This window comes from Eretmochelys imbricata, chromosome 6, assembly GCF_965152235.1.
Source record: "Eretmochelys imbricata isolate rEreImb1 chromosome 6, rEreImb1.hap1, whole genome shotgun sequence".
Taxonomy (NCBI): Eukaryota; Metazoa; Chordata; order Testudines; family Cheloniidae; genus Eretmochelys; species Eretmochelys imbricata.
Window position 1 is genome coordinate 84,401,312 of NC_135577.1, and position 16,765 is coordinate 84,418,076.

The following is a 16,765-nucleotide window of genomic DNA, read 5'->3' on the forward strand; positions in this document are numbered from 1 at the left end:
GATAAGGTCGTTAAAATGTAATTTCCCCTTATATAAGGAATTGGAGAATATGATATGTTCCTTGTAATGTATAGGACATAGGTTTGTTGGCAGAGGAGGCCCAGAACTTATATTAAACACACACAAATTCAGTCTGCTCAGAGTCCTGGAAACATCTAAATCCCACTGGGCATGCTCAAAGGTAAAGCTGGGTGGAAAAAGGTAATTCCATTTCACAGAGGATTTTTGTATTTCAAAATTTGGTTTTATAGCTCCAAGATTGTATTAGCTGTTTGGTCACTGAGTCACATTTTCAGCTGATTATTCATCACAACCCCCAAATCTTTTTCAGAATTACTTCTTCCCAGGGTAGAGCCCCTCCCCATACTCTTTGTTCCTGGATGTATACATTTACATTTAGCTGTAATAAAATGCATATTGTTTGCTTGCACCCAGTTTACCAAGTGATCTAGATTACTCCAAATCAGTGACCTGTTATTTTCATTATTTATACTCCCTTGATTTTTTGTGTCACCTATAAACTTTATTAGTGATGATTTTATGGTTTCTTCCAGGTCATTGATAGGGCAGAAAACTGATCTCTCAGGGACTGCACCTGAAACACATCCACTTCCCCATTTACAGTTATGTTTTGAGTCCTATCAATTAGCCAGCCTTCAATCCATTTCATGTGTCTCATGTTAATTTTATATTGTTTTAGTTTTTTAATCAAAATGTTGTGCGGTACCAAGTCAAACACCTTACAAAAGTCTAAATACATTATGTCAACATTATGACCTTTATCGAACAATTCAGAATCGTTGCTATTCAGGATTAAAATTAAAAAATTCTGTCTGTGAAAGCAGATAGAATCCCAGTGCTTGGCAGATGGAGGAAGCTACAGACCTCAAAGTCCTGGGGTCCCTGACTCCAGGGCAGCTCAAACCCCAAACTGGAAGCCCAGTCAGGCATAGGTGCTGAAACTAGGGGTGTGGCAACAGCCCTGGCGTGAAGTGATTTCCATCATATACAGGGTTTATGGTTTGGTTCACTGGCTCTCTGCACCCCCACTATACAAATTGTTCCAGCACTCCTGCAGTCAGGTAAGGTAACAGATAAAACCTTGCCCCAGTTTCATTGAAATCAAAGAGTCTCCACAAAATGGTTTGATTTTTTCCAAATCATCAGATATCTGATTATCCAGATTTTTCCAGTCAGGTCTATTCAGAGGCTTGATACAAGTTTTAACATAGTTGTTCCCACACTGGTAACTTTATACTTCTCTTTATATTCCTTAATCCTCAGTATGAGCTGGTGATTTTAACATGTCTGAAAAACACTGATTTGGAAAAAAAAATATTATTTTCTCAGTAAACTGCAAAATGCTCTTGTGGTCCGTAATGATCTGTAATTTTTAATGTATATTTCTAAATGTATTTATTCTGTCTTTTGGACAGAATACCACCATATTGATATGAACAATGTAGATATAAGCTGTCTTGTAAAGTGAACCAAAATGCATTTTAAAAAACAGTCTCTTTGAGATCCCAAAACATTAACAGAGTAGATGTATAGGGACACAGATTACAAATAATTACATTTTAAAAACATTTAAAATCTGTTCTTCTATTCCTTACCTGCCAAGTCTTGAGGTCAAGCCCTTTAGCATTCAGTGTTTTTTCTCTTACAGGAGATGGATGACATCACTCACACCTAAAACAGTTTAAGCAAGGCAGCTCCTGCCCTGTTTCTGGTGTTAGTAATGTCACCACTGTTGCAGTAGAACTATGTAAACTTTGGGGCATGAACTGAGGTCTTGGCTGGTAAAAAACCTTTCTGTTCACGTTTTATTATGTGTTTATTTGTCATTTCTAATTCCACACATGCATTCAGTTAATAATTTGGGATCACAAACAGTTTATTACATTTATTTTGTTAAGGAGGCATTTCACTTCACCTTTTAATTGCATAAGACATGTGGAAGCAGATTATATCCAACCTCCAAGCTCTCAAAGAATTTTAATAGAACTAACATCCTTCAGGGATTGTTCTAAAACCACATCGTATTATTAAGTGCTAATGTGTGCGTTGGGATCTGTAGATTAGCAAAAGTACATGTGAGTAATATACATATGGCTGTTTATCACCTTAGTGACTCCACATCTACAGAGCCTGTTGTGCATCAGATATTTGCCTCTGGGATAGAAAAATCTTTTCACCTGAACTGGCCTTTTCTGCTGGTGTCAGGACAGTACAAACTAGCAATCAGTAGTGGTTAAAATAGCCCTTTTGGAATACCATTTCTCCCCATGAATGGGGTGCACTTGCAAACACGTTGTGTGACATACGACAGTCTGGAGAAATATGGCGATAGCACAGCCTGACAAGTCTCCATTTCTACAACTTGGCTCAAATTTTCTGAGCAGATCTGAAGGGAGGTAAATTGCAGGTTAGGGATAATCTCTCTTGAACATGTCTCCGGAAAACAGTGGCACTGGCAGAGTGAGGATAATCCAATGTGGAAATCATAAAGTTTCTTTCCCTAAATGAGCCCCAGGGGACAACTACTATATACCTCAGGTGGAACTGTGCAGGAGCTCTAGCGGCTTTTGACATCACTGGGAGATGGAAGGGAAAAAATATTGGGTATAGGGCAAAAGAAGGTCATCAGAATAAATTGAAACAATACATGGCATAGATGGTTATGGAGATGCAAAAAAAAAAGTGATAAGAGAATGTGTCATCCTTGTTGCTAGCAATAGATATTCTGCCCTTGGAGAGAGGACGGAGGAGTATCATCAGAAGACCAAGAATAGTCCTAGGGCAGACAGCAGCCAACCAATGATCTAGGGTCATTTTCAAAGGCAGAAAGGGTAGTTAGGCATCCAATTCCATTGAAAGTCATTGGGAATTGGGCATCTAAACCTGCCTTATGGGCCTTTGAAAATCCTCCCCTCAGAGCAAAAGAGATGGTAGCAAGAAAGAGGCAGCAAATGATACTGAATGGTAACTACATAATAAGGAAACTGGGACTAGATATCTGTGTCCCAGCTAAAGAAAAAAGGATGTTACAATGCCTTCCAGATGCCAGAGCTATAGATAAAGGTGCCCGATAGTTGGAAATTATGACCATTCTCTTGGCCATTTGGCAATATATTGCAAATTTTGCTATTGTTGGGACAGCTATGCTGAATGGCAGTTTAGAAATCTGCCTAGGGAAAACCACTTTAAATTCTAGTCTGAACTCCATGTAGTGTTGCTGGCAGTGACTGCCAGGGAGATGCACTGAATCAGCACATCTCTCAGCCAGGTTGGCCCCATGACCTCCCAGACTCTGTGTCCGTTCTGGTCTTTGCCAAAGCCCCCTACTGTCTCTCTTCTCCCTCTTCTGGGGGACTTTTGCAGCCTGACTTTCTATAACCCGTGTTCCACCAGTGGAATTCAGGCAATAAATCTGGCCCTTGCAATTTGGGCTTACAGGAAAGAGAAACAGGCAGCACAGATGCCAAATGATTTCTTGCTAGCCAAAGGAATTAAGAAAAGTTTTTGTGAAAGTATACCCATGGGAAAAGAACCAAAAAGAAAGTATGTCCTTTATGGACTTATTTTCAGAAGGTATAAACAACCTCTGTTCCCACTTAGTTCAGTAAGTACTGCAAGTGCTCAACACCTTTCAAAATCAAGATGATATTAAGGTTCTGATCCAATTCTCAGTAAGTCAATGGGAGTTCATCCAGTGATTTTTTGTATGGGCTGAGAGTCAGGCCTGAAACGAAAATTAATGATGACTCAAAATTGTCTGGGGTACTTACAAATTTGAAAATATGCAAAGCAACTGGTCCAGATATTGTGTTCTAGGCTAGAGTATAAAGGAAAATAGCTAACTTTCTGTATTGCTGACACTTTTCTGAAAAAATTAAATATTGGGGTGGAAATGAGAGACTAGAGAAAAGTTAAAATGTAGGACTTATTTTCAGATAAAGAAAGAATGATCTTGGTAGTTACCAAATTTTAAACCTAAATTACATCCCTAATGATGAAAAGTTTAAGAAAAACACTAGAAAGTAATAATACTATCAGCAACAAGCAGCAAGGACGTATAAAGAATAAGTATGGTCACACAAACTTGATTGCTGGGTTTTTTTTTCTTTTTGGATAGAATGACAAAATTAGGTCTCAAGCTGAAGCTATTTGCATGAGTAGTTATTCACATATATGTTTGCATAATTGGGGCGAGTTGGTGTGAAGAACGTGAGAATTTTCTGTGTCACAGTTTCAGGGTAGCTGCACCTGCATCTGCCCTCTACCCACCGTGGTCCTCTCCAGGAGTTTCCAGCCAGGTCTCATATCTCCAGCTGTCACCTGTCTGGACAGGGACCCTTGTCTCACTCCCTTCTAACAGGGATGTTTTAAGGCTGCACAGCCCCTGCCATTCACCGTGATACCCCCAGCAAGCCAGTCTGCCTAAAGGCCAGCACCTATGCTTTGCTTTTTCTCTGAGGACTATGAACAGTGTACTGCCAGCAGTTACAAGTCACCACACAGCTCTTTCTGAGCAAGCACATTTATGCTTAAAGTTAAAAACATTATATAAAAAACAGTAAAAGTTCCAAAATATGTGCTAAAAGCTTGCCAAAGACCACAAATCAGTTTTAGGGGGCCCTAGTAAGCCAATGTCTTTCCAATCCTTCTACAACGGTTGGGGCCCTCCTTGGACAGAAGGTCCTGTCTATTTGCTGGAGCAGAAAGAAGGCTGTGTGTCAGTTCAAGCTCATCCTTTTATACCAAAAGCCCTTTCTTTGTCTCCTAGTCTCTGGAAAATCCAGTTTGAACCAATATATGCAATCAACCCCAGGGGGTGGAATTTCTCTGGAGTTGTTCAGTGTCAGTGACTCGCCTTAATCATCACTCACTGTGTTTAGTTCCTGGAGGAGCTGTGGTAACCCTCCCACATGGAACAGAACACAGTCACACATGAAACATTCATAGATTTAGTATAATATAGTCTCCAAGATGTTGCATGTGATGGCAATATCTATCATAGTCTGCCTTAATGTTTGTAAATGTTTGATATACATGTACACACACACATACACATATATCTGTGGGACTAGAAGTTATGTGTCTGAGTCTATGGAATCCAAAGAGTTAAGTCCAGCTTGAGCTCTCCAGGACCGCAGCAAGGTTGCCACCTCGTGCTCAAAGGAACAATACCTGAATCCACTGTCTTTTCTAGAGAAATGCATACGCCAGTTTGGACCTGGTGTGGGGTCCCAAGTCAGACACAGGAACTTTGAAAAAAGGATATTTGGAATTTATAAACTGTGAATTATGTGGGAGAGACACTGCCCAGAGAATCAGATTGAGAGATAAAGATTTCAGGGAGGCCTCACTCCAATGATGTGAGCCTCCCTAAAAGAGGCAAAGAAAGGCCCAGGTTTAGGTAAATTAATATGCATTTAAATTGTATTTTAACTCGTCTCCGTATTTGTGATGTTTCTTTGGATAAACAGATCACACATGTTTTGAAAAAGCTGTCCTTTCTTACTGCAATTTCATACTGGGTCACAAGCTCCTGGAGAAAAATATACAGCAGGGGCCAAACCCAGTCAGATGTGCTGGAAGTAATATTGTTCTGGGAAACAGGGAGGGCTGTACTGGGGTGATCCAGCCCAAAAGTGAGGGGCTGACAGAAGTGCAGGTATGGGCCTCATGGACGAGGCAGAGTGGTGTCAAAGTACAGCATTATCCTGGAACCATAATAGTTGGTAAAAGGATTTAAATTTAGATAAAGCAGTTTGATGCTGTGTCTCATGAAATCGTACTTGAAAAATGAATGCAAATTGGCTTGGATAGAAACATTGTCATGTGGACGAAAACTGGCTAAAGACCATAAACAGAGTGGAATAATAAACAGCAACTTATAGATTTCAGGCAAAGCGTCCAGGATCTGATGAGATCAGTGTTAATCTTCAACATCTTCACTAATTATCTGGAAAAGGAAATAAGCAACAAGTTTTTGAAATTTGCAGGTGATGCTAAATTGGCAGGAGTTGTGAACACCAGTCAGTACAAAGAAATAACACTTTGAACCTGGAGAGATTAGAATCACAAGCAGCAAATAAACTGAGAATAAGTTTAGGAAACTGTAAACCTATACTTGCGGTGGGCAATCTAAAATGCACATACTCAATAGCAAAAAGAAATATTGTAAGATGTAAAACTGGAAGAGATTAGAGATAACAGCAAATTTGACATGAGTTTACAATATGAAATTTTTGTAGAAAAAAAGCCATTATGATTTTGACCTGCATATGCAATGGCATTCCATGACAGAGTAGAGACATAATCATCCCTCTCCCTATACAGCTTGAAATTATGCATTCAAATCTTGGTACCACATTGCCAAAAGATACTGATAAAATGGAGAGAGTATTTTTGTTTCTCATCTCTGTAATCAGGAGCCATGAAAGATTTGACTTACGAGGAAAGTTCAAAAGAGCTATCTGGGTAAAACTAAGAGGTGACCAAGGGAAAACATAACAGTTTACTAATAGTGGGAAGACTTAAACAAAGAGAGAGACACATTAGGTGTAGTGCTCAGGTAATGCAATGAAATTGAGAAAGGGTAAAAGTAGGCAGAATGTCAAGAAAATATGACAATGAGTCATATTAGGTTGTATAATAGTTTTCCAAAGGAAGAGGTTGAAATTACGTCATGTTTGATGTTTAGAATGGAGATGGACTAGAAAATATGCGGTAGGGATCTCTTCTGAATTAGGAAAGGGAGGCTGGATGATCTAATGATATTTTTTCATGTCTAACATCCAAAAATATAAAATTAGTATTCTGTATCCTAAGATTTTGAGGCTAGTAATCTCAATTTGCTTGATGGGGCATGCATAAAATAGTTTTCATCTCTTATTTCTATGAGTCTATCTATAAGATCATCTAGTCCCCCTGGCTTCAGTGTAGGATTGTTCCAAATAGTATATTCTCCAGCGCTTTCTGCAGTCTAGTTTTTAATGTCTCCAGGGATGGAGCTTTCACTGTTTTCATTAGGAGATTATTACACAATCTAGTAGATCTCACTGTCAGAGAAACTTCCCTGATGTTTAGCTTAGATTTTCTTAATTTAATTCCATTAGTCCTAGCTATTGCACCCTCTTATACTTACCCATGCTAAATAAGTTTTCTCTCTCCTTGATGTTCATCCTTGTGAAATACAAATGGACATTTATATTCCTTCTTCCCCTTAATCATCATTTAGCTAATCTTGTTTAGTTCTTGGAATCTTTCCTCTGCCCTTTAAACCTTTTAATCATATTTTTTTGTTCTTCATTAAACTCCCACCAGTTTGTATGTAACTTTCCAGGTGTGCTAGGTGCAATATCAATTTCCAGACAAAACCATGTTAAAATGGAGTTATGGTTGAGAGTATGTGTGAGTAATGTAAGATAAAACATTTCAAGGATGTTGTAATTATCACATAACAAAGAATTATGAACCCAGATTATTCAGAATTAATATTAAATTTAAAAGAAATCCTGACATGTTAAGACACAGGAGGCATTGTTAGGGCACTCAAACAACCTTATTTCTGTCCTGCAGCAACACTATGCAATAACCATGTGATTATTATTATGACGCTTGAGAGCTGAGAGCTTATCTCTCTCCAATAAAAGATATTTTCTCATCCACCTGGCCTCTCTAATATTCTGGGACCAATGTGGGTACAACAACACTGCATATTATGATGAAAGCATTCAAGTGCTTGGGGTCCCAAATTAGCTTAAACTAATTTTAGAGGCGCATTACATTTTAATTCCTTTTTATTATGGTATTACGGGACAAAGAAATATTCAGGATTCGTTTTTTTCCCCAATGTTTATCTTTCAGCACAGGGCAGTGCATGAATTCTTCTCCAGAGAAACTCTAAAAGAACTGTCTTCTCTCAAAATGGCTACCATTTCCCATTGTTCTCAACAGGCTTATGACCAGAGGTTGCCCTCAGTTAAGTGTGCCCTCTCACAAAATGTTCACTGTCTCCTATTGTTCCCAGTAACCATAAAACCAAGCTGCTATTGGGGAAAATGATAGCTCAATACTGTTAGGAGCTAGAGAGAAACACCGAGGAACTGGCGAAGGCAGAGGCCACCTGTGCTAAAGGCAATATATGGCTTCAGTTTCATTGAATACAAAAGATAATGGCAGCTGATTTGAAAGGTGACAATTCTTTTTGAGATTCTGTGAAGGAAAAAATATTGTTGAGCATCTGTTGAAGGAGAAACTGTCATTTATGAAAAATTGTGGCAAAAATTACCACTATCCTAACATTTCTTCATATGTAGCCTAAGCGCAAGATTTCACTATTCCGTAGAGTCCAGTTTTCAAATAATGGCACCTAAACAGGATGTCCAAATCCTGAATCAATCCTAAAAAAACAATGATATAGTAGATTTAAAAAGAAAAAAGCTAGAGATACAAACTGGTGAGCCAAGAGAAGGTTCTTTAAAAAAGCTATTCCTCTATGCCCAGCCCTTTCTTAAATCTAGACTTTTATGAAACCCATTCTAGAAGTTCCTTCATAAGAGCAAGTTTGAACAAGAACTGACAATATTTAATTTACTGTTTACTTAAAACAGGCTGTGCTGAATAGTTTGTAATCATGCACTTCACAAGAGATGCACCATGCATGTGCCTCACATAGGAAAAGAGCACCTAAAGGACCTAAGAGTAGGTTGGGTAATTTCATGTAATTGAAGCTGAGTATAGATGCAGCTGGATGTGGCACTGTTTCAAGATGATGTGGATGCGTTTGATAGGAAAATTGGAAAAGATGAGATATTCTTCATTAGGAAGGGGGAAAAAAGACTTGCTGCCCTAGAAAAGATTCATTTAACATAACGCACCAGATATTACAATACAGCTTGATTTTCAGGTGCACCTATTAACCAGTAATAATGTTAAACTGAAGATGTAAAATATGATGAATAAAGATGGGCCAAAACTTCTTGCGTTTGATTTGCAATTTTGTAGTTGTGCAAAATTCAGATTTTACTGATATATTTTGTAAGACACAAATGCTGTGAAAATGCATGAAATTCAGCAAAAATTAAACTTGTACTAGCGTATTGGCCTCAAACAGAAGGGGCCCCACACTCACAGGTAGGTATAAATAGAAAGAGCGGCAAAGCAAATTGTCAATTTGATGTAGTGGGGTGCCAGTTTTGGAACTTCAACAATGTAAAATATTTATTTGTTACAAATGTTAATTACTATAACTACAGCACACAAATAAACAAGATTGGTAACAGTAATCGATAATCCCTACAACAGCAAGTCCACAGCTGTTTTTATATATGTCAGTGGCTCTCAACCTTTCCAGACTACTGTACCCCTTGCCGGAGCCTGATTTGTCTTGCGTATTCCCCAAGTTTCACCTCACTTAGAAACTACTTGCTTACAAAATCAGAAATAAAAATACAAAAGTGTCACAGCACACTATTACAGAAAAATGGCTTACTTTCTCATTTTTACCATGGAATTATAAAATAAATCAATTGTAATATTAATATTGTTCTTACCTTTCAGCATGCAGTATATAGAGCATTATAAACAAATCATTGTATGAAATTTTAGTTTGTACTGTTTTCGCTAGTGCTTTTTATGTAGCCTGTGGTAAAACGAGGCAAATATCTAGATGAGTTGATGTACCCCCTGGAAGACCTCTGTGTACTTCCAGGGGTATGTGTACCTCTGGTTGATAACCACAGATATACATGACTTGTGAAAAATATGATTGTGATACAGCTGAAGGTGAGATCAGCAATACATATGTTACATGCATTTATAACGGTGAAATGCTAGTCTACACAGTCACAGACAAAATTGGACCAGACATTTGGAAAGATGGGGAAAGTTCAAAAAATGAGATTCTCTCACTTCTTGGATATTTTCCAGTTTGATTGTGTTATATTTGAAAAATATAACTTCTGAACAGTTTGACCTAGGAACTCCACATTTGTTTTACTCTTCTCTGGTAAGGAGTAATGCACTGGAGGGTAGAAGAGATAAATAATTGGTAATCAAACCAATTTTTATGTGAATTTTAAACAATGTAGTGTTCTAAAGAAACCATATGGCAATACACTGGCCTGACACAAGCTTCTTAAACAACACATTATTGCCAGGCCAGCATACATTTTTTTTTTTTTTTTTTATAATCCACATCAAGCAGAAATATCCTGCAAAGTCTCTAGAACAGAGACCAGGGAGTCTGCATCAAATTGCCTTAAAAGCTCCTTGCTCATACTTTCCCCATCAAAAGATCCCCAGTGTCTAGGAAACTGCACAGGAATATGGGGCTAGAGACTTCATGTTCTAGTCCAGGGATCTCAAACTCAAATCACCACGCAGGCCACATGAGGACTAGTACATTGGCCCGTGGGCCGCATCACTGACACCTTTTCATATAATGGTACAAAAGCCCCTCCCCTTGCTGCTGCCCTGGCCCTGACCCCACTCCACCCCTTCAATGAGGCCCCGCCCCTGCCCCGCTTCTTCCAACCCCTTCCCCAAAGTCCCCACCCCAACTCCGCCCCCTTCCTGACCCTATTCCAACCCCTTCCCCAAATCCCCGCCCCTGCCCTGCCACCGCCTCTGAGTGCACGGCTCCCTGCTCCTCACCCCTCCTTCCTGGAAAGCAGTAGGCACCGCCAAACAGCTGTTTAGTGGCAGGAAGCACCGGGAGGTAGGCAGAGGAGCAGGGACACGGCATGCTGGGGGCGGAGGGGAGCTTGGGAGCTGCAGGAAATAACTCTGGGGGGGGACACAGGGAGCTTAGCGGGCCACAGCAAATAACTCAGCCCGTGGGCCACGTGTTTGAGACCCCTGTTCTATTCCCATCTGTTTCACTGAGTAATAACAATTCACAGATATATATTGGAGCCTCACACCACCCCTGTAAACATAGATAAATATCATAATCTCTATTTAACAAATGAGGAAAGAGAGACACAAGATCTCGTGACTTGCCTAAAGTTATAGGACAGTGCAAGAAGTGGTAGAATCTAAACCTGATTTTCCACACCTGCAGCTCCCATTGACTTCAACTGGAGATGTGGGAGCTCAGCACCTTTGAAAATAATTCCCTACATTTCTTGTCTAATGCAGTTGCCAAATCCACTAGATTCCCATGCTTCTGAATCAGTACAGTGAAGATAATGGCGTCTGCAGGTAGCTGTAAACATACTAAAACCCATATATTTTCAGATTTCACCTGTGGAATGTGAAATTTCATTACTTTCCAGATGAATAAAACATGGCACAGAGGACCACACTCCCTTTTCTAGCAAGTCAAAACCTCTCCGTGTTTGTGTCCTCTTCTGTAAAATGAGGATGTGAAGAAAAATGGGGAAATTGCCTGACAGAGGTTCCCTGAGGATTAGATTGTGACTGTGGACATCTTAAATTTGTAAAAGCTGTTATTTGTACTGTTGATATGTAGAATGTAGCAAATGAATACTACAGTATGTACATACATACATACATCCCTTTGTCTCACTACACTTTGCTATCAAACAATAATTTTGTATTTGGAGGTGCATAGACCTTTGGAAAACAGTGTGGACTATGTGTTTTTTAATTCATGATATATCCAAACATGTATTTCTCAGTGGATTGTGTGTGTCCTGGGAAAAAAATAGTAGACAAGTGAGCCTGCAAGGTGTACACAGATATAGTTTGGTTTAAATGATATGTCAGTGTAAGATTAAACATTGTTTTTTTAATTTTCTTGGTCAGGGATGCCTTGAGCCTGTGTGGTTTTTTGTGTCATACATTGGGCTGGATTCTCATCCCAGAAAAGTGAATGGAATTTTATCATTAATTTTTATATACTAGTGGGATCAGTCCCTTTGTTCCAGAGTCAATCAATTCTCAGGGCAATGATACAATGTGATAGTTAAGGGTATCTGGTGAGCTTGAGTGTTCATACCCATGTAATACATTTTTGTTGTTAACTTTAAAATGGAACCTTATCTTAAAATTTTTAGACTACGGTTTGCATAGTGTTTTGGAGAAAACCACAACATTCACATAGACGTTTCTTTCTCTCTTGTTTTTAATCTTAACTGTAGTTTAATGTAGTTATCCCTGAGAATGCAGCACATCCAATACCAGAGCACATTCAGTCCTGCTTTATGGCCTTGGACATGAAATCCAGTACATGACATTCATTGTCACTTATCTTGAAGAAACAGCTACCACATACGAATGTGCAAGCTCTGTAACTGACCTTAACAGCTATTTGGCAAACTGGTTATTGGAAGGAAGATTCCAGCACTACACACTTATACCACATTTTGAAGATATTTCTTTTGTATAATAGGATATCCTGTGAACTGTTCACATTTGGATTGTAAGAGTAAAGTAAAGCCGAGTGGTTCTAAACAATACAAATTAAAGTAACCTCAGGGCAACAGAGAAAATTATTCAAACCCACCAACAAGATGTTATAAAAATCCATTGTACCTATAAAATATGGCTTCCAGAAAACTAATGGTATACAACAGTGCATTTCTGTGAACTCATCCTGCTAGCAAGGGTTAGAACCCTCGATAAAGCTGCTTTTGTTCTGCTGACTCATTGTGGCAGGTGCTGCTCAATAATTCCACCTTGAAAACAAGGGAAGTGGGAGTAATTCTCTGGGGAGAAGGAAACCGGGTCCTTGGACTGAGGAAGTCCTGGAGGGACAGCCAAATTCAGTCTGAAATATATTTGTGGTGGTGTTTCTGAGAACCCAGTAACACACCTGGGAGAGGTGAGAGTCTGAACACAAAGACAGAGTTTGTGTGCTGTAAGAATGGGCTGCGGTTCAGTCTATTCACACAGTTTAGTCTGCGTCAAACTGATTCATGGAACGTTTCCCCATGTAGTGCTCTGGAACCAGCAATTTCCCAGGCAAAAAATAATTTTCCTTTTCTGGATTTTAATAGTAATATTAAAATATTTTTACCGGTTAAAGGACACATCATTCAAAAGAATTTCTGAAAAGCTATACTTCGCTAATTTCAACAGCAGGCCTTAGTGTCTGGATGAGTTCGTATAGCCAGCTGTATTAGCAATGGAGAATTCAAATCCCAATAGTTTGCAATGGCTGTTTACATGGATGCTAAATAGAGAATGCAACCTTTGGGTTTAAAATGGCAACTCTCTTTTGTGAAGAGCTGGTGAATACATTTTAAAAAATGCTTTCCAGCTGAGTGGATAAAAATCAAGTATTAAAGCAAAAATGTCAGATTTTTTATGAACATTGACGTTTACTGTCAAAGTTTTAAAGAAAGTAGACGCAATGAACGGATGGAAGTCATTGGTTAAACACTTGGAACCAGGGTTTGTTGAAGTGCTAAACCAGCTTTTGACAGCAGTAGCCTCTTTCACAGGTGCAGAGAGAATGTTCTTCTTTTCAGTTTATCCAACTAGTTCAGGCAATGACTAGTTCATCAAATGTGAGGAACTAATTGGGAGCTGAAAAAGCAGGAAACCTTGTTTTTCTTTTCCAATTTATGAACAAAAACTAGATGTGAGAGGATAAAAATCTGTTAATTCTACAGTCTTGAAGGACATGGTGACCAATCAGTTCAATTCACTAAGTATAGATAATATTTCCTTTCTTTAATAAATCAGTTAGTTTTAAGTGCAAAACTAAGTGCAAAACTTTAAAAGTTTTGATAAACTTTTTTTCTTATTTATCCAGCATATTTAAGGTAGTTTTATTTAACTAATAAAATTAAAATGCTGGTTTTGTGCCTCCAAATAGAATGACACAAATCATGAGTAAAAATTTAATCATCTAGTAATTAAGAAATGCATGATTAACCATTTTCTAACATAATAAAAAAGTAAAAATGAAGAGTTGGAATAAATGTAAATTAAGCTATATTACTGCTTAAATAAATTTAATCAATACACTGTATCTTCTTGGATAGCAAAAAGATGTCCTAAATTTAGTATGCAATCTATATTTACTTGTAAAACAACATGTTTTAGTGGTTACCAACTAGAGAATCAAGCTTTCTTTATGGAAAAAACTAAAAACTCTGCATACAAAATAAGATTAAAATTGATTATTTAAATCAGAGTTTCCTGTTTGCTCATTTAAATCATAATTAAAATTGGTGATTTAAATTACTTTGATTTAAATCTATCCACTCCGGTTTCCAGTCATTCTTTTGGCAGGGCCAGTTATTTAAGTTATGTAAGCCTTACTTCATATATTATGTAACTGTGGTATTTTCATAGTTTTGCAAATTACTGGTCAATGACACTTTATAGATCCAAAAATAATTACCATGCAAGCTACACTTGTGTTAACACTGAAATAATCATATATTCAGTATTGCCCTCTAATTATATAGTACTTAATTTGTAATTAATTGGTCAACAGTTGTATAAGTAAAGAATATTCACGACATTTGTACACAATAAGAGTTTCCTATCTATTATCAAGTATTTCATGTACTTGTATCATACCCTATTTAGTATACCTTCAGGTTTTTTATTAGGCACTTAATGCCTGTTTAGTTTTAGGGAGTTACTAGATTGAGTTTTCCTGGGAATAAAAGCATTGTTAAATGCAGAATGGTTTAACACAAGACTTTTTTTCATGAAGCTGCTGCTAATGTTTAGAATTTTAAATTTCCCTCTTTTCCTTCAAACTGTGCTGCTATGCAGGCAACAGTTCTTCTCCGTCAAACAAAACAACTATAGGAATATTATAGCGGCACCAATTGCAGCTGAGTTAAAGATGAGCTGAGTTTAATACTTAAATCATGGATTCAACCTCTGTTGTGTATGAACAATAGTGTGCATCTTTCCTAAAACTGCAGCACATACTCTTTAAGTATAGAATGAATTTTCTGCAACTGTACAAGTAAATCCATTATTTATATATTTTTAAATAAATTTAAAAATTGGTCTTTTAAGAAATGAAGCATATTATCAGACCTCCATTTTTGCTTGTTTGCATGTTCCCTAATAATCAGACATAATGGAACAACACAGATTCTTTCAACTTCCCATATAATTAAAACATACGCTATCTCTGGAAGCTGGAGCCTTGTCCTCTATTTGAATGCTCAAGTCCCGTTTGTATGAATGAGCATTCTATGCATCAGTTAGGATGTTTTCTGAGAGAGAGCAGAATTCTATGTAACCACACTTGATCAACAAAATTCCCCAAACCCCAACAAATCAAATAAAAACGATCCTCTTATTATAGCTTTGGTGCGTTCCCTCCCAACCCCCCTTTCCCTTGCTTTCTCCCAGTGGCAGCATTTGTCCCATGTAGGCCCCCTGCAAAGCCCAATTCTGGTGCCCTTGCTTTTGCTCTACAAAATGGCATCCTCCAGGCAGCATGACCTCACATTCAGTGTGTGCAAGATCACACCACTTGGAAGACGCCATTTTGTAGAGCAAAGTTGTATCCTCTGAACAGGTGGAGTGTGTTCTGGCTCCACTGCAACTGTGTTTGTCACCAGGGACAAGTAACTGAGTCACCATATCGGGGCCCCCCTCGCTGCCTTGAGGACGCCTGCAGTTGTACAAGTTGTAGGTATCTAATGCCCACCAATGCTTTATCCTAAGGCCACACTGCATTATTCCCTGTCACATGATACAATTCAAATTGCTATAGTTGGGTTTAATACAGTTTGGTGACAGGAAGGAATTGCTCTATTCTACTTGCAAATGTTTTCTTTGTTTCCCTCAGAAAGGAAGCTTAGATATTTTGTGGTGCCTGGTAGTTAATAAGTAGGATTTGGAGCAATTCAGGGCAGTTGGTGGAGAAACTAAAGTACAGTTGGGCACATGCACAGTTCAGTCTAACATCTACAAACAAACTCATTCCCAGATGGAGAATGACCCTTTCATCCAGAGGGCCATGTACTTATTGTTCTCACTCTTCACGCAGAACTCCCACAGATGACCGTAAGGATTGCCTGTGGGACTGAGGGCCACATATGAATTATGATTAAACATTCCAAGTATTTCCCTCTTCCTTTGTTTTTTTTCTCAACTGTTTGGATAAGAAATTATAAATTATAGTTCACACTTACCTAATGGAGATATCAAAGTGGCATATCATGCCTGTTGATGAAAGGGTAACCCCTGTTTCCAGATCATCTTTATGTTAACAGCTTATAGTATAATTTGCACAATAAAATGTAATTAATTTCTTCAAAGCAAATGTGATAATTAGAGACTCATTGTAAAATAATAATAATGCTAGTTAACGATACTAATGCCCAAAAGATTAAAAACATTTGTTTTATCAATTAAGGGAGAAGGTACCTGATGCAGCATGATTTGTTGTTTGAAAAAGGAGATGGAAGTTAAGTCAGAACCACAATATTAATGGATTTGTATGGGTGGGCATAAGGCTAATATATTCAGTGTTGTACATTTTTATGGTTTCATAAATAGTATTATTAGCAACATTTCAAAGGAAATATGAGAGAGAGCGCTCAGATGTGATGGCATAAACTCTGTGTGTTTTATAGAACGCTATTACTCCAGATACAGCCTACAGGATGTGACTTTTCATAAAACCTAATGAATTTCTAGATTTGTCAGCTGTTTCAACACAGATGCACTTTGCTATTCTCACGGAAATATTTTTATCCCAGATCTAAAATATCAATAGCTTTTAATATTGCAAGTTTGTTTGGCTATTTTGTAAATGAGGCTGTGGGTCTTGATAAAAGTAGCAAGTAATTTTGTACAG

The 16,765-nt window shown here is 38.1% G+C and overlaps 1 protein-coding gene across 1 annotated transcript in view; it reads left to right on the forward strand.

Annotated features, from left to right (window-relative positions):
• Positions 1-16,765, forward strand: part of AKAP6 (A-kinase anchoring protein 6) — a 295,294-nt gene that overhangs the window by 101,790 nt on the left and 176,739 nt on the right. The gene's annotated exons all lie outside the window — the stretch shown is intronic.